Here is a 24,513-nt window from a genome sequence, read left to right on the forward strand (position 1 = left end):
GAGGTTTTCTTTCTTTCTTTTTTTGGGATGGAGTCTTGCTCTGTTGCCCAGGCTGGAGTGTAGTGGTGCGATCTTGGCTCACTGCAAGCTCCACCTCCTGGGTTCACACCATTCTCCTGCCTCAGCCTCCTGAGTAGGTGGGACTACAGGCACCCACCACCACAACCGGCTAATTTTTTTTGGTATTTTTTAGTAGAGACGGGGTTTCACCTTGTTAGCCAGGATGGTCTCGATCTCCTGACCCCGTGATCCGCTTGCCTCGGCCTCCCCAAGTGCTAGGATTACAGGAGTGAGCCACCGCGCCCGGCCGGTAGGGGAGTTTTCAAGGAAGATCATACTAAAAACATGCTGTTCCAACTTTAAGAACTAAGAGAAAGAATTTCAACCGGTGGTGGTCAAGTCAAATATACTACTTAAGAAAGTTATAAAAATGGTTGTAATGTGGAAACAGATTCCAGAATAAAAATCCTTTTGTGAATACTTGATTTGGATTTCTGATTTTAATCATTTTCAGCTGCAACAACAAATGCTCGAACCATGTAAGAAGCTTTGGCTTCCCATATTTTAACAGATATTTTTCTCTACACATTAGTTTGTTGTTTTTTTTCTCTCATTTCATGATGCTTCCATTCAACTGTTGGCATAATAATGGATTACAGTGTAGTGAAGGAAAGAGTTGGGGTTTCAGATTAATACTTGAGTTTTCAATCCATGCTTTTACAATTACTAACTGTGCGACCTTGGACAAATTGCATTAACTCGCCAAGTATCAGTTTGTCTATAAAACAGGATGAAAATGTATAAAACACCTACTACATGTTTTCTGCAACCTACAAGACAGGAGAAATTGTTGCTGTTTTATCATCATGATTACTGTTTTGAAAATTAGGCTAAGATAATATAAAAATAGTATATAGTGTGATTTGCTAATAGATTAAAGAGAATTAAATAAAACCTAAGGGTTAATATGGAGCAAAGATGTGTGGCTCAAAATAAAATCAGTCTTGTTGAATTTGACGCACATATCTCATTATATGCCATGTATTTTCACTCTCAAGCTCATCTGTGTTCTGTATTAAATAATGAATTTCTTTGGAATGTGAGTGAAATTTTCCAGAAGTTATTAATTTAAAAGTAATTAATATGCAGATCAATTGTATGCTGTATCCTTTATTATTAGCTTGGAGGTCATCTGAGTTCTGTATGGCCTTTTAGTTTTCGTGTGTGTGTGTGTGTGTGTGTGTGTGTGTGTGTTTGTGCCTGCCTACCTGGCGGTAATAGGGAGGAAATCGGTCATTTTGCATAAACTTATACTAGGATGTTAATTAACAAGAATATATAGCTTTAACACAGTTCTAAAAATATATTTTTATAAAAGTTCTTTGCCAGCTGAAGAAGTAGAGTTTTATTTCTTATTCTGGGTATACATCCAAAATAATTGAAATTAGGCTCTTGAAGAGCTTGCTGCGCTCCCTTATTTGTTACAGCATTATTCACAATAGCAAGATGTGGGAACAACCCAAGGGTTCATCAACAGATGAATGGATACAGAAAATGTGCTATACATGTACAATGTGATATTATTCAGCTTTAAAAAGGAAGAGAATCCTGCCATTTATGGACAATGTGGATGAACCTGGAGGACATTATGCTAAGCAAAATAAGCCAGTACCAAAGGTCAAATACTGCATGATTCCACTTGTGTGAGAGATCTTTATAGTCAACATCATAGAAGTAGTGAGTGCAATAGTGCTTGCCAGGAGCTGCTATGTTATTCATCAGCTATGCTAGATGAATATGTTCTAGAGATCTGCTGTACAACATTGGACTTATAGTAAACAATACAGTATGGTGTATTTCAACATTTGTTAAGAGAGTAGATCACATTTTAAGTGTTCTTATGACAAAAATAAACAAAAAACACAACAATGAGAAACAAAGAAACTATGGGGGCTGGGTGCGGTGGCTCACACTTGCAATCCCAGAAGTTTGGGAGGACAAAGTGGGTAGATTACCTTAGGTCAGGAGTTCAAGACCAGCCTGGACAAATCTATCTCTACCAAAAATACAAAAAAGTTAGCTGGGCATGGTGGCATGCACCTGTAGTCCCAGGTACTCAGGAGGCTGAGGCAGGAGAATAGCTTGAACCTAGGAGGCGGAGGCTGCACTGAGCTGAGATCACACCACTGCACTCCAGCCTGGGTGACAGTGAGACTGTCTCAAAACAAACAAACAAAAACAAAAAGGAAACTATGGGAATTGCTGGATCTGTCCAGCAATTAATAGTGGTAATCGTTACAAGAGTGTTTGCATATGTTTAAACTTATCAAATTGTACACTTTAAATATGTGTACTTTTTTATATTATCAGTTATGCATCAATAAAGCTGTTAAAAGTTTTAATTTATTTAAATTTGTGTTAACCTGTCACTTTGTGAGGGTCATCTACTTTTTATACAAAGTCACTGCAACCTACGTACTTAATTCTTTTATACTGTTTTGAAATAAGCATACACTTGCAGACACATGTTTCTACAGCATTCTTTGCTTTCCCAATAGGCAAGTTCAAACTCAGAAGGCGAAAGTCCAGCGGAAAGTACCGGAACTGAGGGAAAACTATTTGCCTAACCACTGAACACTTTCTTGGAATCTGCTGTGTGTTTAAGATGATATCCTACCCACATACGTAACTTTTACCTTTTTGCAAACCAAATCTGATTCTACAAGGAAAGCACACACAAAAAATATTATTCTCTCAAATTATATCAGATTTGTTTCCCCTCAAATTATCTCAGGCTAGTTTTAAAAATTGTAAACTCTCCCATATCAAGCGTACAACCATCCACTGAATTTGGCTTTGCAACTTCAGTTTTTAGAGAAGGTGGTTAAGTCTCTATTTTTAAGGGGGAAAAATTAAGGGTTACTAAGAGATATAGAAATAAAACTGGATTTTTTTTTTTTTTTGCTTTGTTTTACAGTGTTTCTGGAACTTTCCTTCTTTTCATTCCTCAATAGCTTTCCAGACTCTATCCTGAACAGAATCTTCTTTTGTTAAAGTTGCCTTTGACCTATGACTTGACTAAGCATGGGCTTTTTACAGTACATTGTGCTTGATCAGTCTATGAGTTCAACCCAATTAACCATTTTCTCTGTGGAAATTGCTGCCATTGGCTCCCATGACATCACGCTTGTGTCCCTCTTTTAGTCTTTCTGACAACTTTTACCCAGTCTTATTACTCCCTCTTTTTGCTTCACATATTGTTTAATTATTGCTTCTTCCCTGGGGTTCCATTCTAAACTCTTTTCTTTTTCATTTCCCTGGAAAAATTCACTAAGTCATGAATAAAAGTATTAAGTGGACATTGATGAATGCAGACTTTCGGTCTCCAGCCCCATCTACCTGCCTGCCCTGGAAATACAAACATTTGAATGATTATTACATAAATAAATATATTTCTCACTTTTGCCACTGTTTTCCAAAACCACAGAAGCCATCTTTATTTTGGTCAGCCATTTTATCCTTGGCAACAAGCACAGTCCCTGGCACATGGAAGGTTCTCAATAAATCATCTTAGATGTTGAAGGAGTGACCACTTTTTGGCATCTCCTGATGCCCTCTAACTTTAATCAGTCACCATATCTTTTTGCTTCTATCAACTCACATATATTTCAAATCTGCTTTTTCACTATCATCCCCAGTGACATTCCTTGGAGGAGTCAGTATCTCCTGCCTACCATCAGCCTTGACTCCACCCACCAAACTATCAGTGTTCTTACCTTTTAGACAACAAATATGGTAGGTGTACTCTCCTGTTCTTGAATATTTAATAGATCCCAAATTCCTCTAGTAACAAATCTAAATGCCTTAGCCCATTCTTCAGGGTTCTCAAACCCTAACCTGACTCCAACCTCTCTTACCAATCCCATCTTTTCAATATATTCGTCCTGTAATTCAGTAACTGCAGAAGTCTCAAGTGCCGTGAACACTCCATATTCTTTTTTTCCTATGTTGGTTCCCTCTGCTCTTTTGAACTTCTTTGTCATATGTGTCTTGAACTCTAACACTTAGGTGTATCTTATACTTTTAACTTATAAAATCCTATTTTTTGACAGATTATTACCCAGTAGTCCTTGGGTGCAACTGATGAATGATGAATAGAGTCATAACATGATGGTAAGTTCACATTCTCTGACTTTAGACTCCATCATCTTTTCTGCTAAGGGGACCCTGATTCCAGTTCCCAGCATGTACTCACACTTTGCTCTTAATCATTTTTCATTGCCATCCCTCTCTGCTGACTGCATTCAGGTCACCTTTTCTGTATCACTGTGTTGACTCTGCTCAAACCATGGTCATAAAGAGATTTGTGGTAAATATCCTTTTATCACAAGCATTGATCTTAGTAGTGAGTCAAAAACCAGGTTGACCTCATTTTCTTGTTTTTCTACTGTACCTTTAGTTATGGAGTGCATTTCTTGATTCATTTTTAGTATATCTCTCCACTCTTGAAAAAATTGTCACAGGTCTTCAAGAGGCTGAGTTGGAGGACAGCTCACATAGGTTGCTGTTTTTCACACACAAAATCAAGTCTTTTCATTTCTCCTAGCCAAGGTCCTTGGTCTAGGTTTGTCACTCTGAGAGTCTCACTTGAGGATTGAGGCTGTGGGAACCAGCTGTGAGTTCCATCTCCAAATGTCGTTTTCCCATGGGTCTCACTGAATCCTCAGCCCAGAAAGCATTTCTACTAGGCTTCTTAGATAACTAGCTTATTAAAATGATTCACAAACTTAAGCCAAGAAATATAAAGACTATATAGAAAAGATACCTCAAAACTAATATACTACTAGGAAGGCTGAAGTGGGAGGATCACTTGAGGCCAGGAGTTCAAGGCTGCAGTACATTATGATCATGCATGTGAATAGCCACTGCACTCCATGCTGGACAGCATAGCAAGATCTTGTTGCTAACATAATAATAATAATAATAATAACTTATAAATGACCCAAGAACGATTATCTTTTGTAGTTTTAAAAATGAATTATATGTATTCTCTGACATTGTTTGATAAGAAAGTACTAATGGTCCCACACCATCCTACAATGATAGATGATTTGTGAGGAGTTTATGTCAGATTAACTAACGAGACAATTTATAAATGTGGCTACTAGCAAGGCAGATTCTGGATATCTTGAAGGACCAGGGGAAGAAAAAGAGATTTTCCCATATTCAGTGAGGTCATTTCTGCAGTTAGTGGTTTGGAGTGTGTGCTCTTAGCAGAGTTTAGCTGGATGGAATTTGAACTCACTCTAATATAATATGATGGGGTAAAATGTTTTGATCATCTGCCATTTATTGAGATATTAGTCTATTATCTATTTAGGCTTTCTTCAATTCATTTCTAAGTAGCAAAAAGGAAAACATCTGTAAGTTCATGGTGATTATAATGATGAAAGAGAACCTTTTGTTCAGAAATAGAGCTTTCCTTTAGGCTGAACCCCAAGAGAAATGTTTTCTTTGCATCTTTATTACAAAGAAAAACTGGCATAATATAGTGGATAACTATAGTGTACATATAAAGTGTATAATCTACATCTTTCCTCTAACAAGTATAAATGTAGTAATAGTCATAGGGATGTGTTTATAATGTTTTTAAGGTAATCATGAAATTCAATTGAGTAAAACTCTATAAACAACAGAAATACAGTCTATGTGTGGTTCTGATGAATTAGCAAGAAGACTTAAATTTAAGATTTCTCAAATTCATAAAAGAGGTAGAGATTGTCGAAGGTGTTTAGGGAATGTGTTTCCATAAAAGTTACATAGGAAACATAGGCACTTTGAGGATTATGCTTCTATAAGCAAATTTAGCAAAAGGATACCCTTAATTGCATAAAGATTACTGGAGACAATAACATTACATACACATATCATGCTATTATGAAATCACAGGTGATCTGTGGGTAATTTATACTTTGTTAAACCCCAATAGATTTTTTTTCTCTGTATCATGTTGATTCATTATTTATATTAGATTGGTTATCTATATTAATGAAGTTAAACAAAGGGGCCGAGTTTGTCTTTGCAAGACATTTTCCTTCAAGATCCAACTCAGGTACCATCACTTCCTAAATTTTCTTTCCCCTCTTTGTTTACATGTATAGTCTATTTTGCACAGCATACCTAACTGTATAATTTTATGCTTCAATTGTTTGAATCATGTGCACAGTTCTATTGTAGTTGAAAAATTATCCTAATATAATACAGTTCAATAATATGAGACTTTTAACATATGCCTTACATAAAGATGGAGTTTAAGGACAAGACTCATGTACTCTATCTGGAAATCTAGGCAGCACAAATTCACTCAAGACTGAATGAGCCTTACAGAATCAGGTCAAGGTGGTAGAGTTTTGGAGACATTGAATGTTTTTGTTTCAGCACTGCTCAAAAAGGCTCTGCATGAAAATATATCTGTAACTGTAAAAAATCATGTCCATTGAAACTTTTCACTGTTGCAGGGATATAGGTTTTGTCTAACATTATTCTATTATTGCTTTTTACTACAGTGCATAAACAGAATGTAATTTTGCTTGAGTCTATGTTTTCTACTAGTATATATTTCATATGATTTATTAGTTATTCAAAATATTCTGCTATATTTTAATCATGAATCTTGATATTTCTCAACTTCCATAGTCCAGATTCAATACACACAATATTTCAATGGGGCATCACTGCTTCCATTAAGATTCTCTATCTCTGTCCTGGAATTTACCTTATCATTGAAATCACAGTTATGTGTAATGAACAAGCTAACTGCTCTAGCGTGGAAACATGAAACCTTATTTGTGATAATGAGATTTGACTTGTCTTCTTCCTCTCACTTTTAATAATATCATAATGTTGATGCATCTGAATGTAATTGGCATAAACAGTCTTAAGAAATGCTTTACTGCACCAGAAAACATAGATTAGAATTTAGATTATTATTGTTTTTCCAGACATTGACTTTTGGGGCCAGGCCAAATGGATTTCTGGTTCTTGGATTGTGCTAATCAATACAACTGTAGGTGTATGTTTTCAAGATTAATTTTATGACCATATTTTTTTTAATCTCAATAGCAAGAACATTTTTCATTCTGTTGTCTACTGGAATGAGTGAATTAGTTTTGTAGAACATTAGAGGGTAAAAGCTATAAGAAGGCAAGTGAAAAAATTCCCTTTCCCCTACTTTATCTTTTGCCCTTGCTTTATTCCTTTTCTTGTAGAAGAATCAGGGGAAAGAGGAGAATCCCATTTTCCCTGCTCCTCCTATGTGTAGATAGTAGGAAATTAAGTGAAAAATAAATGTTTTACTTGACCTCTTATTGATTATCCATATTAGATGAAAAGAAATAGATAATGGGGGAGATTAATCTCTAAAAAATATTAATTCACAATAAGTTTGGCTAAAATACCTTAACAAGTAACCAGTAACTGACCTGTATTTGACCAAAGCTATATCCTTGTTATATATACTAGGACACCCATGGACACTATTTTTACGTGGAAGTATACTAATAATTGCTTAAGGTAGAGCCTCATTTGGGAGGACAGATACCTAAAGCCTTCAGTGTCTTGGGAAACCTCTGAGGTCAGTGGGCAGCAGCCCATGGCTTGTCTCTGTTTGGTCTAGTGCTTAAGTGAACTTGCTAACTAAAGCCTTCCTTCCTCCTGTGTAAGTGAGTGAAAAACCTCTCTCATTAGTTGCTATCCTGGCTAAGCGAGTGAATCTGATGTGTATGGGTTGCATCCACTGGGTCTGAAGTTAAATGTTGAGGTTTACTACTTATTTTCTGAAGATCAGAGATCTTCAACTTCAGACTACTATGCATTTTGAGTTATTTGTAAATTTCTAGATATTTTTGAGGGTGTCCAGCTAGAGTGACATTTATTCCTGGATTTTATCATCTCGAATACAGCACAGAGCATTATCTATAAATTATGCCCATGTTCTCCCTTTGTGGATATGTGTAATGTCATTTATAAAAAGAAATACTTCATTATACATTTGTCCTTAGTGTAGGTTCTGTTTTATACCTTAAGAACTTTGAAGAACTGTGTGTGTGTATGAATTCATGTGTGTGTTTGATATCATTATGAGTATGGTTATGGTAAGGAAGGAAAGAAAGAAAAGAATAAAAGTTAGGTGGGCATACAGAGTAGTAAGCATCTTGAAAATAAATAAAATCACAGTAATAAACACATGGTTTAGAATGCATAAAAATTATATTGATTTTCAATTTGTCAAATAATCTGGGCTATCATATTCCTAAAGCAGGCATGTTAATAATAGCATCATGCTGATTTAAAAGTGTATACAAATAATCCTCCACCAGACACATTCCTTAAATTAAACATCTGTTATACTAAATATATTATATATATCAAATTTTTGGTATAACACAGTGTGGAATTATTTGTAACTTACTCACATGTATAGTATAGTATTGGAATTAGTGTGTTATAGATAGACTAGATCTTAGAAACCATCTAAACCTGGGATTTTAAATAGGTATTTTTTCTTGTGTTAATGCTGTTGAAATGGTAGTGGTTGTGTGGAATATTGTTTGAGAATTCTAGGTCTGCATATGGATTAGGAAAAAAGAATTCTATAATTGATTACTTATGGAGGCATGGACCCAGCATAGAGAATGTTGGCAAGTATATTAGGTGTTTTGACATCTCTAATCTATGTCAATATCCTGAATTTACAGAAAAAAAAAGACAGGCATTTATGTAACACTTCAGAGATAGTGCAACTCATTCACATATGCTGGCACAGTTTCTTTTCAACAGTTCTGTAAAGTATGCAATATTTCGAACCCCTAGAAAAAAAACAGCTGCTTTTGTCCCTGGTTGGCAGTGATCATTTGTGGATCTTGGATCTGAATTCCAGAAGCTCCACAATACTGTTCTCACAACGGCACAAGCCAAAAGATGTCCCCACTAGTAGCCACTCATTCATATTGCTTCTGTCTACATTCAAATCTCAGGTGAGATTCATCTGACCAATGAAACCTGGGTATTTGTCCTCCCACAACTGCAAAGGAGTCTAGGAAATGTACATTTCTTACACCATGTTCTCCAGAAAGCAGAGCCTAAGGCAAGGATTAACATGTTGACACTTTCTTTGAGAAGTACAAATCCAGCAGTGAGGGTAAAGAAAATTAGCAGAGAAAGGTGCTATGATGCATTTCTGTGTTGGTTCCTGTGTTCAGAATGTGTATCCACTGGTCTGTCGTACTTCTCCAGAGCAGTTAAAAAGAGGAACTGATTCAGGGTAATCTTTAGAAGGGAGAAAGGAGGAGAAATTTATCTGTGGAGCTTTCTCCCATATATGTTTCCTATTTTACTAGATTGCCCTCACCATGGGCCAGTTCCCTCAGACTTTCAACTTGTATAATTCAGGTCACTGTTGAATCCCACTCCTAGTACTGTGGCGTTTCTTCTAGGTCTGGAAATGTAGGGGAAACTTAGGGTGGATTGCTTCAACATCTGAGGGATGTGGACCATGTGGCCTGGAGCTTCATCTCAGCCTCCACCCAGCCTGCAAGCCCAGAAGAGTGCTGGCACTGTTCAGAGTGGGTGGCACCTTTAGAAGGAAGAAGGCAGTGGAGGGAATCTAAGGATACATACCACGTATTTACCCTATAGAGTCAGGTTTTTGGTTTCAATCTTAGGAAGGCTGTTTTCACAATGTAGAAAGCTACTATGACATAGGGAGGGTACTCAAAAGATGTTGGGCACCCCCAATGGCAGATGTTCATTACCACGTCCGGCACCTGATCACCCAACTAAAGCATGTGTCCCTTGTCTCTCCCTCCACAGCTCCCTAGGACTTTTCTTCCTTAGAACTTACCAAAATCTAAGCTTCACTAAGGCAGTGTTACTTCTGTTTTGATCACCATTGTACACACAGGAGTGAATACAGTGCCTGGTACAATGTAATAAGTTTGGATAAATATTTGTTGATTGGATGAATGAATGAATGAATGAATGAATACCAGATAGCAAATTATGAGCTAAACAATGGTATGGTGGTTATCACAAGGATGAAGATAAAGAAAATAATCTTCACCCAACTTGGAAAAGTTTCACAGAAGAGGTGGGACCTGGGTTAGGCCTTGGCATATAGTTTTCACCAGAAAAGTAAAGAGAGTAGAGATACTCTAGGCAGAAAAGCCATGAAAGTAAAGATACATATGTGGAAATGGTCTTCATTTGTTCATAAGATGATGAAGAAACCAATGCTCTATCAAATTTCTGGCAAACATATTCATACATATATTTATCTATGGATTTCTGCTGATCTCTAATTATCTTCCTGACTGAGAGGTCTACAAAGCATTGTATTGGAAGCAGGCCTTAATTCTATCATGTCTAAACCTCTCCTGAGAGACATTTTCCTTCAGTGACCTGGGAAGCTGAACTTTCTTAATTGGATTAGTGGCATTTTGCTGTTTCAAACTGAAACAGGATCTACTGCCCTATACTAGCTAGCGCTTTATAATCTACATCTATTTTGTGGTCATTGTCGAAGTATCAGAGCTAACCCAGGGAGACAGGAAGTGGCATTAGAATTTTTTCTGTTTTAGCCCTGCTTAGAGATGTAGTCCAAGATAATAAAAACAGTGTGACCTTTCTAGATCAGAATACGTTTTCGCTGTAGAGCTGAGGCTCACAAAGAAAACTCTAAAGAAACTTTTCAGTGATTTGGGGTGTATATCTCTTGGGCACTTAATATTGTAAAGGGCCTTAGATTCAACCCACTTGCCCTCGGCTATTTTCTTTTTAATGAGAAAGTGAATCCCAGAAACTTTAATCCCATTTACCGAAATATCAAAGCAATCTGTACTTATATCAAATAATTATATCTGAGGTAAGCTTAGGAAATTTAGCCATTTGTTGAGGGTTGTTTTTCCCGTAACAAAGTCTCTAAATAGAATTATCAAGACTATCAAATGTTAATTTGTCAAGAGAAACAGAATAGCTAATAAGGATAATTAGATTTATATTGTAAATAGAGTATTATCATGAAGGCTTCCATGTCTCCTAAAGGAAGTATGACTGAAATATGACTGCAGAGAAGTCTTAATCAACCAAACTCTAGAGTCATTTTCTCTTCAATGTACGACAGAATCTTGCTCTGAGGCAGTGTTAGGGAGAATGCCACCCTGGCATTTTAGAACTCTGGTCTTCAGTTGTGACTTATCTCCTGAAGAAAAGCACCCTCATTCATTAAATAGACAGGGAAAGGTGCCTGCCTGGCTTTCCTGGCTTTTCTGGTTAAGAAGAGAGATGAGCATACAGCTTCTATCCCTGCCCAAGGGCGGACACCAGCCTGCTGGCAGAATTTCCAAAGATTCCAAGATTTCTCATGGATGAGGCTTCCAGTGACTTTTCCCTCCAAGATTAGACATTGATCACCTTGTAGCAGAAGCTCAGAATACCTAATGCTTTTTCTGCACTTCTAGGAATCTGAGAGCATTTGCTCTACACCTTGTATTCTATCGGATCATCTCTTGCTCTCTTCTACTCTAAATGTTTCTTCTTATAACATTAGCCTGGTGAATTATAATTTTTTGAGAATTTGGTCTGAGGTACAGTTTTCAATTGCTTTTGTGAAAACCAATACCTGTTATTTGCATTGCAGGTAAATTATTTCAATTTTAGGGCAGGGATTAAAAAATTTTTTTCATCAATATTCAGCATCCCAAAGAAGACAGAAAGAGAAGGAGGGGTTTGCTAAAAGAACGAGATTAGAAAGAAAGCTGCTGACAGTAAGTTTTTTTCCTCAGGAAAAATCAGAAAACTTCCCTTGTTCTTCTTCCTTGGCCCCTAATTAACGTGACTACCCATGGGAAGAGCAGCTGTGTCAGCCACTTCCCTTTCCTGTCTTTTTCATTGAAAATGACCAGAAACTGAAAGAAGTTCACAGTGTGGCAACTGCACAATCTCAATTAAATAGCCTCGAAGATCACAGGTTAATCGGTTGGATCCTTGATTATTGAAAAACTGATTGAAGACGGACAGCTTCCCCTTGCCATGTACTGGCTAACCCCACTAGTTCTCTCACTATTCTCTTCCACATGACTGTTGGACTCCATGCTTCATGCTTCCTCCTCCTTCTGTATATTCACCATTTAGTTACTTTTAAAAAAAGCTTTATATACATATAAATCTTTATATATATAATATTTTTTATATATACATATATATATATACACATACACTCAGTTTTGAAACTGTGAAACAAAACACCCATAATCCTATTGCCCAGAGATAAGCATCTTTAACATTTTCTTTGGCATTTGTCATGCATATATATGTAGTTAGTTTTGTAAAGTTGGAATCATTCTGTATATTTTATAATAGTATAACTATTTCTCACATGAATATACACTTCTATAGTAAGATTTTTGTATGACTATATGTTCTTCTATTGTATGAAAATGCCATTATTCAGTCTAATTTTGAGTATGTTGTTTTGAAATCTTTTGCTGTCATAAATAAGACTGAAATGAACGTTTTAGCATTTGATATTTTATATATATCTCTGAGAATTTCCTTAGGGTAAATTTCTCAAGGTGGAATTTTCAAATCAGATTATAGATATTCAAAGAGTCTCCAGAAAGCTATTATTTATTTATTTCCCATTTAATGCCAAATAAGTGTTGATTTTTCAACATAGCATTATGCCATACAATATTAAAGATGAAAGGCCTTACGTTTGATTCAACTTTTTAAAAATGGAAACTTTTATAAGGAAAAATTAAATTTCTTTAATTTACATAAACATTCTTGACTTCTTCGGTTTTAAAATTAATTTGGCCAATACTGCCATGACGTTAGTCTCTTTATGAAGTATTGACAAATTAAAATTAAGTACCTTTCCTTTTATTTTAGGATCACAGATAATCCTCCACAGAAAAGCCCATATGTAGGATCTGTGAGTCTGAACACAAATTCAAAAGTCCCATCCTTCCTTGACCTACCAGCAAATGCACTAAGAAAACAGCATCTGCCCCCCTCTATAGCAGATAACAGCAGAACACAGGTTATGAGCAGTCATGCTGTGCTTGAAATTTAGTTTCTTCACCACTCAAAAAGAAAGAAGACAGAGCATTATACTAAACCTCTGTGGAATCTTCAGTGCCCCAAACCAACAACCAACAGGCATATTGCATTTTACATGAATGGATTCGTGACCACTGTCATGACCAAAGAGCAGTTACAAGGCATCCTCTTGTGGTACTAGTACAAAACAACTAGAGAATTAATGCCCCTACTCTGGAGCTGCTTGCTGAAGTCTCTTCTAAGATCGGCCAGTAGCAAGCAGTGCTCATAACAAAACCATGACATTGAACTTGACGCAAGTAGAGAAAACAAAGGAAAACATGCTACCCTAGTAACTACCATATAACCACCTAGAACAGAATAATTACAAAGTGAATAGGGACACAGAAGAAAAAAGAATATAAACGGTTTCCTGATGCCACAGTGTGGCATTGCTATAGAGGACTAAGAAACAACTAAAGCTGACAAACCAGTCTGGCGTGGAACTAAGAGGGAGGGTGGTTCCTTCTCAGTTAAGCTTTATATTGGTGGTGCATTTAAGAGGTAGCATCACATCAGCAATAGCTTGCAACAAAAAATAATCATGGGATGTAATTTAATGTATGCTTAGGATCAAAAGAACCAACAATCTTTGCCCATTGACAATTTAATCAGATGTACACATGGATCATATCACATGCATATACTTAGTTTAAGTCATTTATACCAAGCTAACAGAAAAAGGATAGCAATTCCAAACATTTTGCTAGCACGTAACTTTGCAAAAAAAATTAAATTGGTAAAGAAAAGAACCAAGCAGTTTTACATTTTTGGTGCTTGTTTTCAAGCTGCTTCTAAATTTATAAAATCACTTCCCTTTATAACAAAGGACTTTTCATAATGTAAATATCAAATGAAATACTCCTAGCATTTAAAGAGTTTATCAGACACATACAATTACATTCAATGAAGTTATGAGTGAGCTACAAAGTGGAAGATTAAGAATTCACACTGATAAAACCTCAAATACATCTCAGAATAAATTCAAGCTTTTTAGCTAACAAATGTGTCCTTATCAATTTTTTAAATGCAGAAGGACCCATGAAACACACAGCAAAATTCAATGTTCTATGCTAAATGCAGAGAATTGTATAGTTCACAGCATGACGCATATATATTATCACATTTCCTCCACAGTGCTTACAGCTATTAACACAAAGCAGAGCACATCTCCACATTAACCTACGTTTTGCTGTACGTAACAAAGACTGCCTCCTGCACGAAGGAAAGAAGTGACTCTTGAAATACGGAGTGGAATTTCTTTATCCAAAATAAGATTGAAGCACTGGCAGACCCACAGCAGATGATCAGGAGCCACATGCTTAATGGACAAGACCAATTCTTTGTATTCAGTCTAATAATCATGCCTCAAATTTTTAGACTGTTGTGCTTTTTGCCCTCCCAGTCCAACCTCTTCAGCAGCAACTGGTGCTGCTTCAACTCCAGCACTGGTACCTAGAGCACTCTCTGACACAGGCTGGTCAACAGGTACCGACTGATGAGGAAGTACAGCTCCTACTCCGAGACAGACACTGGGCATCTGGCCACCAGGGCTCAGCCAAGGATGGGCGCAGGGCAGGAGGTGGGAACAGGTGGTGGGCAAAGCATTCAGGCGCCATGAGGCCGGACCAGGCCAGGGTCAGGTTTTCACCCCAGGTGCACGTCTCCACCCCAGGTGCACGCCACAGCCAAGCTGTGCAAGCCAGAAGGGTATAATTTAATGTATTTTTTATCTGCAATATGTGAACTTACTTATAAACAGTATTGGTAATATTACTTTTTTTTTTTGAGACAGAGTTTTGCTCTTGTTGCCCAGGCTGGAGTGCAATGGTGTGATCTCAGCTCACCGTAACCTCCACCTCCAGGGTTCAAGAAATTCTCCTGTCTCAGCCTCCAGAGTAGCTGTGATTACAGGCATGCACCACCACACCCGGCTAATTTTTGTATTTTTAGTAGAGACAGGGTTTCTCCATGTTGGTCTCAAACTCCCAACCCCAGGTGATCCGCCTACCTCGGCCTCCCAAAGTGCCCGGGATTACAGGCGTGAGCCACCGTGCCCAGCTTACCTCTTTTTATTTTACCCATTTTATAAGGAAAATGATGTGGAGTTAATTTTTATTTTTTGACTAAACTTGAATTAACCTTATTCATTGACATTTTTTATATATATATAATATACACTAGCCATTAACATAAAATATCAAGTTTTTATGTGTATGTGTGTTTATATAAATTTTCTTATTCCCTTTCAATTTTAACACATAATGCTAAATTTAGCATAGTCAAATTTGTCAATAGTTTCTTATATGATTTTGGCCATTTAAAAAAGTGTTTAGAAAGACCTTCCCCACCACAAGATCAGGTTGTTAATACTGAGCTACATTTTCTTCTAGTTTTCTATGATTTTGTTTTTTACAGTGTACCATTTAACCAACTTTGAAAGTTTTTTGGCAAATAGGATAATGTAGAGACAATATTTAATCCTCAAAGAGATAAGAATTACTCTTATAAGCCAGATTTCCCTGTCTTGTCATGGGGTACTCTCTTGATGTGGTAATTCATTAACTAAAATTTAATTTTGTATATCTGCTGAGAATAATCAGCTGAAGGGCTTCAGGATTCTAGTGGCAATGGGAACGTTTGAAAGACAGTGGCCAGGTAGTTACTTACCTCTGGCCCCACCAGAATTATTGTAGACTTGTACAAGGAGCTATGAATTCACGTTCTAGCAGGTAAAGGACAGATGATGGAACTACCAATATCCAGCACTGGTGGGGCCCAAGAGAAAGTAGCTTTCCTAACTGTTGCGATTATTTCAACCACTACTCATACTCTAATACTACCATGTCCACCACTCAAAATTTATTGAGATCTTACAATGTTTAAGATTATACTAAGGACTTTATATATAATACATATGTGAAGATTACAAATATTTATTTATTTATTTTACTTTAATTTTTTTTTTTTTTTTTTTTTTTTTTTTTTTTTTTTTTTGAGACGGAGTCTTACTGTGTCACCCAGGCTGGAGTGCAGTGGCGCGATCTCGGCTCACTGAAAGCTCCACCTCCTGGGTTCACGCCATTCTCCCGCCTCAGCCTCCGAGTAGCTGGGACTACAGGCGCCCGCCGCCGCGCCCGGCTAGTTTTTTGTATTTTTAGTAGAGAGGGGGTTTCACCATGTTAGCCAGGATGGTCTCGATCTCCTGACCTCGTGATCCACCCGCCTCGGCCTAAAAACAACTTTATTGGGGAAGTTGACAGATAATAAACTATAAATGGTTAAAGCATATATTTTAATAAATTTTGATTTGTATATTCACATGAAGTCCTCACCATGATCAAGATAGTAGATGTTTCTATCACCCCTGAAAGTTTCCTTATGCCTGTTTATCATCCTTTCCTATCACCCACTCCTGTTCCTGGGTAACCACTGATCTGCTTCCTTTCTCTTCTCTTCTCTCCTCTCCTCCCCTCCCCTCCCCTCCCCTCCCTTCCCCTCCCCTCCCCTCCCCTCTTTTGACAGAATTTTGCTCCTGCGATCTTGGCTCACTGCAATCTCTGCTTCCTGGGTTCGAGCGATTCTCCTGCATCAGCCTCCCAAGTAGCCAGGATTACAAGCACATGCCACCACGCCCGCTGATGTTTGTATTTTTAGTAGACAAGGCATTTTGCCATGTTGTCCAGGCTGGTGTCGAGCTCCTGACCTCAGGTGATCCACCCGGCTGGGCCTCCCAAAGTGGTGGGATTACCGACGTGAACCACCACGTTTGACCTGCTTTCTGTCACTATAGGTTAGTTTGCATTTTCTGGAATTATCTTTCTTTCTTTCTTTTTCTGGGGGTCAGACTTTATTCACTCCATGTTGTGTGTATCAGTAGTTCATTCCTTTATATTGCTGAGTAGTATTCCACAGTATGGATATGCCACAGTTAATTCATCCATTCATCTGTTCATGGGCATTTGAGTTGATTTCAATTTTAAAATATTACCAACAAAGCTGCTACGAACATTAATGTACAAGTCTTTGTATGCAAGTATGCTTTCATTTCTCTTGGTAAATACCTAGGAGTAGAATAACTAGATCATATTGTTGGTGTAGCTTTAATTTTTAAGAAACTGCCATATTTTTCCAAAGTGGTTGTACCATTTAATATTCCCATAAGTGGTATATAAAAGCATATTAATTCCTCCACATCTTCATTGACACTTTGTGTGGTGAGCCTTTATAATTTTAAATATTAATAATTACATGTAGTGTGATATCATGGCTTTAATTTTGCATTTCCCTAATGATTAATGATGTTGAATATATTTTCAAGTCTTTATTTGCCATCCATATATCTTCTTTAGTGAAGTTTCTGTTCAAAATTTTTGCTCATCTTTTTTTAAGTGGGCTGTTTCTTACTGAGTTTTCAGAGTTCTTCAGATATTTTTGATACAAGTCCTTTATCAGATATGTGATGGCAAATATTTTATCCCAGTCTGTGGCTTGTCTTTTCATGCTGTTCAGTGTCTTTGAAGACTGAAAATTTAAAGTTTTATAAAATTCAGTTGATTAATTTTTAATTTTTACAGTGCATAGTTTTTATGTTTTGTCTGAGAAATACTTGCCTACCCCATAATCACAGGTTTTCTTCCTCGTTTTTTCTCTGAAAGTGTTAAGATTTTAGGTTTTTCACAAATGTTCCATTTTGTGTTAATTTTTATGTGTGGAGGTAAATATTGACTTGTCAATTACATTGGGCTTCTTTTTCCACGTAGACAATGATGGTAATGGTGAATAATAATAGCTCTACTTCAATCTGGAGAGATTTTATTTTTGCCTTATTTCACTGGCTGGAACCTCTTAGACAGTGTTTAATAGAATTGGTGCGAATGAGCATTCTTGTCTTATTCCTGATGTAGGGGTAAAATAATATTTAGTCTTTCACCATTAAGAATGATGTAAGAGATTTCGGCTGGAACTGCCATCTTTCAGTAATTTGCCAAAATGACAAACACAAAGGGAAAGAGGAGAGGCACCCGATACATGTTTTCTGGCCTTTTAGAAAACACGGAGTTGTTCCTTTGGCCACGTATATGCAGATCTGTAAGAAAGGTGATATTGTAGACTTCAAAGGAATGGAATGCCCCAGAAGCATTACCATGGCTAGGCTGGGAGAGTGTAGAGTGTTCCCCAGCATGCTGTTGGCATTGTTGTGAACAAACAAGTTAAGGGCAAGATTCTTGCCAAGAGAATTAATGTGTGTATTGAGCACATTAAGCACTCTATAAGAGCTAAGATAGCTTCCTGAAACGTGGGAGGGAAAATGATCAGAAAAAGAAAGAAGCCAAAGAGAAAGGTACCTGGGTTCAACTGAAGCTTCAGCCTGCTCCGCCCAGAAAAGCACACTTTGTGGGAATCAGTGGGAAGGAGCCTGAGCTGCTGGAACCTATTCCCTGTGAATTCATGGCATACTAGGTGTTAAAAAAATAAAAGATCTCTGGACTGTGAAAACATTTCTCTTCATTGAGTAGAAGTGTGGTGTCCTCTCCCCCAAAGCAATATTTAAAGCAAATTTTAATTGTGTCCTAATTCATTATGTAATGTCTTTACTATTCAAATGTAATGTATTTCTTGCTGAAAGACGTGAGGTAGCTTATTGTGCAACAAATTACTCAATTGGTTAGAAAATGGCCAGGTATTATGTATGAAATATTTGTACTGGTTTGACTATATTCCCTCTAAATCATCAAGGAAGAAATAAAATAATTTACAAAAAAAAAAAAAGAATGATGTAAGCTATGTCATTTTATAAGTGTCCTTTATCTGGCTGAAGAATTCTCTTTTATTCTTAGTTTACTGAGAGGTTTTTATTTTTTGTTTTAAATTGGAAATGAATGTTGGATTTTGTTGAATGCTTTTGTAATTTTTCTTTCAAGATCTATTAATATCATGAATACGTTTGACTGATTTTTGAATATTAAACTAAGCTTTTTGTTTCCTAGGATAAGCCTTATCTAGTCATGCGGTACTTACACATTGTTGGATTCGATTTGCTCACATTTTGTTATGCTTTGGGATATTGCCTATAGGTTTTTGTTTTGGGGTTTTTCACACACACAACAATGCCCTCCATATTCCAACTTTATAAAGAGCACATTTGAGTTGTGTCTTAGAGAAGTTAAGTAAATTGTACAAAGCTTAAAATCTGAATGTGTAATCCTTAGTCTATGTTGCATGTTAATAATAAAAAGTAAATTTTAAATAATATGCTTATGTGAAAGGCAGCAAATACCTCATGACCAGCAAGATGACTACAACTTTTAACATCCTACACAGCTCTGAAGCACTGTGTCCCAGTGTTCCTTGTAGGAATCTGTCTGCTTTTCAATTCTACTTTCGTCAAGTTCTAATTGGAACTGTTATCTAGTGGAGCTACATACTTTTGGGGAATAAAAAATTATTTTGAGTTTTTCTTTAAGATTTTGTACCAGATTTGTTATGTTAATATTATTAAACTATTGTGAATGGTAAACTGTAAGCAATGGTTTTTGTGTGGTTTTCCTGTTGTCTAAAATGTGAGTATTAGCCATAAATGGAGCCTGCTACTAGTCCATTTGCTTTTTCAACCTATGTTGGGAGTTCCTCCTACCAAATATTATTGGAGAAATAAAGAGGGTGACTGAAAGGAAGATCATGACTGAAAGTTTAATCCACTGTGAGAATTGGGCCAAGACACATAAGTAGCTGGTAAGAATCGGGGCAAGGCATGTAAATTGTGGGGTTCTCAATTTCTTTGTCTGTAAAACAGAGGAAATAATCCTTACCTCATTAAATTGTTTTGAGGAAAAGATGATATTTTAAAAATATAGACTATGGAAAAATCCATAGTTTATTTTGTCTTTTAGAGGTAGTTTCAGCTTCTGAAAAATAGCAGAAACAATTATATTTAAATCTGAGCCCCAATATATAAAATACAGAGTTGCATGAAGTGAATTCTAAATCCTTCTTAACTTGATCAAGTTTCCCCTTAGATTGGCAGAAAGTATACCCATAGCATAAACATTGTTCTTATTCTAAAATTTATATTAAAATATTTCATTCAAAGATGTATTAGTATAATCTTAGAAAAGGATAATTTAATAATTCAGTTAATGGCCAAAATTTTAGAGAAAAAAGACTGATAAAATACACAATGGAGGAAAAGTTGCCTAGTAACTTTAAGTCTTTATAACCCAAATTTATTAATATAATGCTTTCCAAGAAACAATTGTTTTGATATGTATTTTTGATAAAATAGTTCTATACAAATATAATATTTTGACTACATATCATTAACCTCATTCCAGTCCTATGATGTGGTGGTAAACCATGTGCCATTGCTACTAACACTTATTTTCTACTTTTAGTATAAGCAGTAGCATTCTAGTTAAACTATCTCTGGAAGATTATTGATTTTCGTAGGTAGTTCAGGTCTTTACACTCCAGATTCAGGATTCGATATCAACCAAAGTATGGATCCATTACTTTGAAATTAACCATGCCACTAACTACTATTGCATGTCATTAAATTGTGAACATTTTGTCTATGTTGCATGTTCTCTTAATGTTTTAGTCTTAATATGTCACACTTTTTCAAAATAAGCTTCTTGGCAGTAGTAGGCCACAGAGCTGAGTAATAAAATTTGAAGTTTAAATCTGAATGTATTTTATTTACTATCATTCTGCATTGATTTTGCGTGTCTATTTCTCTGTCTATGGTCTCAGATTGGCTATTCTTTTCTGTAAGCTCTTATCTGCATCCACAGTATACTGCTGACGATTGCATTTGCATGGATTGTGTCACTTTCATCATTCATTGGTAAAAACCAGAACAGGAGCTCAATAACTACAGTTTTATTTCTTCATTACTTTATGTTATTTTGGTATAAAGACAGGACTTCTATCATTATCTACTGACAATCATGAATTACCCTTTCTACAAGGAGGGGCTCAGAATAAATTCAAGATGGAAACATCAACACAATCAAAGGAAATATTGAAGCCGTTGAAGAACCAGATAATAAACATTATTGATCTGTTAACATTTCTAGGATATAATACTTGTAGTTCTTAGGAAGCAATATAGTATAGTAAAAGAAAATGTAGGATTTTGCATCCAACAAGTTTGAATTCAAATGTAGGCTTGCAGTGTAACTAGTTTGGAGACAATGGGTAGGTCACAGCTTTTTAAATTATAAATGGTGGGTAACAATGCCTACCATGCATACCTGTTGTGAGGGGTCTAGGTACTGTATATAAATTTCTGAACATAGTGACTGGTACATGATAGGCTCTCAAAACACTTAAACTACGCTTCTTGAAACCAGCCAGGTCTCGCCAAAACCATGGTTTTGCCTCTTTGTAGCTTTGTGACTTTAATCAAGTTCCTTAATCTCTCCAATCCTTTGCCTTCCATGAAGGAAAAAAAATGATAGTCCTTACTTGAATCCCTTTCCCCTACAACTACATTGCCAAACCCCAAATCAATTATCTACAATGTATGATTTTTTTCTTCTAAAAACTAAAAATATTAGCATGGTTTTCTGGAAGATCCTTCCCAAATTGAATTATTGCCAAGACCCAGCTGGGGTGAGTACAGAGATGAGTTGATTGAGTTGTTCATGCTTAAAGGTAATCAGTCATTCAAACCCTGGAATGTAATTCCCAGAAAAGAGTGAGGCCCAATTTCTATCTGACAGTATTCACTTTTCTAACGTGCTATTTTGTATTTCTCACCACATGTGGCAAAAGTGGTAGTAGAAACATGGAAAGAAAGCAGTGCAGTTTCTGGTAAGAAGACAAAGCTCAACTTGTCGTTTTCCCCTAGATTTTCTAATTGTAACGCATGGTAGTCATTTTATTTCAGAACAGTTCATTTGCAATTTTCCTTATTCTCTCTTCTAGTAATCTCAAGCCTGGTTAGCATATTCTTCAAATCTTTATCTAGATTTATGGTTTGTGTCAGCCACATGCCTTATAACTATTTAACGAGAGATTTAAGATTCATTTATTTGGAGACGAGAAAGGATGCAATGATGAATGATATTTAGAAGGGGAAATGGACACTGCTCTGCAAACAGAACGTGACATGAAGACACATTTTCAGTGATTTACCACAGCATGAAAAAGCATTAGATTCCATTCCTATTCTACTGAACATTCATCTTCTATTCCTTGAGCTTATACTTTTCTCAACTGAAACTTTGGAGGAAGGAGGAAGGCAGTTAGTTAATGTTTTCTGAGAGCCTATGATATGCAGCAGTCAGGGACACTTTGTCTAGGCTCTCTAATTTAGAACCACCACCCACTTTGTAACGTAGATGACATTTACCCTGCTTGTCAGATGAGGCAGGACGGTTAAGAGAAGTTACCACTGTGCCTGTGGTCGGTCACTATTAAGCCACAGACCTGAGCTTTGTGCCCTGCCTACTGTTCTTGTATACTATATGCTGCTTTCTAACGTGCTGTACTTAGATATTTAGTTTTTGGTAAAGTTCAAGTCCTGGTTTTAGGTGGACCAAAATAAGTGAAACTATTTCTTTAACCTATTTCCTTTGATGCTAGCCTAACCTATATATCAGTGAGCATGAAGTTGTTAAACCATAAAACCTCAGACAGTCAACTCAAAGGGCATTATTAGGTAGATTAGATTAAAGATTCATGGGAAATATCCCAGAATTTGAAGACTTTTGCACATGGAAGTAAAATGTTAGAAATGTCCCTTTCCCAGAGAAAGCCCAAATAGGAAATAATTTTTCTCACTGATACATCTTGGGGTATTTTGGAAAAACACAGTTATGAATTGCAATGCTATATGAATTAAGAATTACTATTTTTAAGGTAAAACAGACAGCAGGCATTTTGAAAAAATGTGAGCAAAAGAAAGCACTCTCTTTAGGAATGCTGCTGAGCAAGATCTTGTACTTTTTTCAGCAGTAACCGATGGGAACAGATTTTTCTGGATTTCTCTGGAGTCATAATTGAGAGCCTTGCATCAAGGAAGTGATCATTCTGATGTGGTCTCACGGAGGAACATGAACATCATAGAATGTACCAGTTTAGGTGAAGACAGAATTAGAAAGCAAGAACCAAGACACATCAGAAAGAATCAGAGTGAGAGAATTCTCTCAGTCAAACCAGTTTCACTACTTCTCTGTGAAGAGTTTGAAAGTTAATATCATGACTCCACTAATCTTAATTTTTTATATACATATTTGTGTCTACATAAACAATACAAGAAAAATTATTCAGCTCTCAAACTATATTGCAACTCCTGCTTTTTGTTGCCTTTATATATGACTTTAAATTAAAGAACTCCTTTCAAATACACTCAGATATTTGGGTCAGGAGGACCTCTATTCATCATTACAGGCAAAGTGTGGTTGTCCCTAGCAACCAGGTAATAAATGGTACGCGTAATGGAGTATTGCTAGAAGGAGGCTTGGTCAGCTTGGCTAGACATTCCTAGATATCACACTATGGCTAGCTCTAAACACCAGAAAATACTTGGATCATTAATATCTGTGAGCCTGAGCCACTCAACTTTCAAGAATAAATGAAACTTCCTGTGTCTCTGTTGGAGAGCATTCTCTGATCATGGAAATGTGGTAGGTCCAAGAAGTGCAGACCAGGAATCTGGGAAAATCAAAACCTTAGGAGTGACCCTCAACCAGTGAGGGATGAGATCTGGTGGATAAACACTCTAGCTTTCTTGCCATTGCTGGTACAGTACTGAAGAATGTTCTGTACAGCTTCTTAGAGCATCTCAGTGAGACTGAGCCTACATTTCCATAGTGGTGATTTGCTGATTAACAATATAAATATTAGCTATATTCACTTCCTTCCTTCTTTGTTGTACTTCCTTATTCTTTCACTGTTCTTCCTGGGATCACTGCCCAGATAAACCATTTGCATTTGGATTATTGTCTCAGAGTCTGCTAACCCAAACTAAGAAAACCACCTGATTTTTTCTACCTAATATACAGAAATATACTTAACTTATCCAAGTTAAAGTAGATTTAAAAAAACTTTTGAGCACATAGTAAGTATATGTATTTATGGGATACCTGAGATGTTTTGATAACAGGCGTGCAATGTGAAATAAAGTAGATTTTTAAGAGATTGTGTAAAGAGTTCTTGCCATGTTTTGTCTCCAGTGAGACTAGTATTTTAGGGAGTGAAATGGAATTGGGGAAAATATCTTGGAAAGATGGTGGTGGTTATAGGACTTGATGGCTATTGACCAGGAGAGTCTAATTTTCAATAACATTCTAAGGTGGGCACACCTATGGCACTTACTGTATGCTGCTGCTGTACTGTGTTCTTGCT

General features: G+C 36.5%; 1 long non-coding RNA gene across 5 annotated transcripts in view; it reads right to left on the bottom strand.

Moving 5' to 3' along the window:
* The window catches only part of LOC105475636 (uncharacterized), a 92,825-nt gene that overhangs the window by 44,845 nt on the left and 23,467 nt on the right, over positions 1-24,513 (bottom strand). Inside the window, exon 4 of one of the 5 annotated variants that reach the window (XR_011622206.1) lies at positions 19,930-20,066. The exons of the other annotated variants lie outside the window; for them this stretch is intronic. This is a non-coding gene — a long non-coding RNA (uncharacterized lncRNA). Of the gene's footprint in view, positions 1-19,929; positions 20,067-24,513 lie in introns of those variants that run through there. 5 annotated transcript variants of the gene reach the window in all.

This window comes from Macaca nemestrina, chromosome 4 (genome assembly GCF_043159975.1).
Source record: "Macaca nemestrina isolate mMacNem1 chromosome 4, mMacNem.hap1, whole genome shotgun sequence".
Classification (NCBI taxonomy): domain Eukaryota; kingdom Metazoa; phylum Chordata; class Mammalia; order Primates; family Cercopithecidae; genus Macaca; species Macaca nemestrina.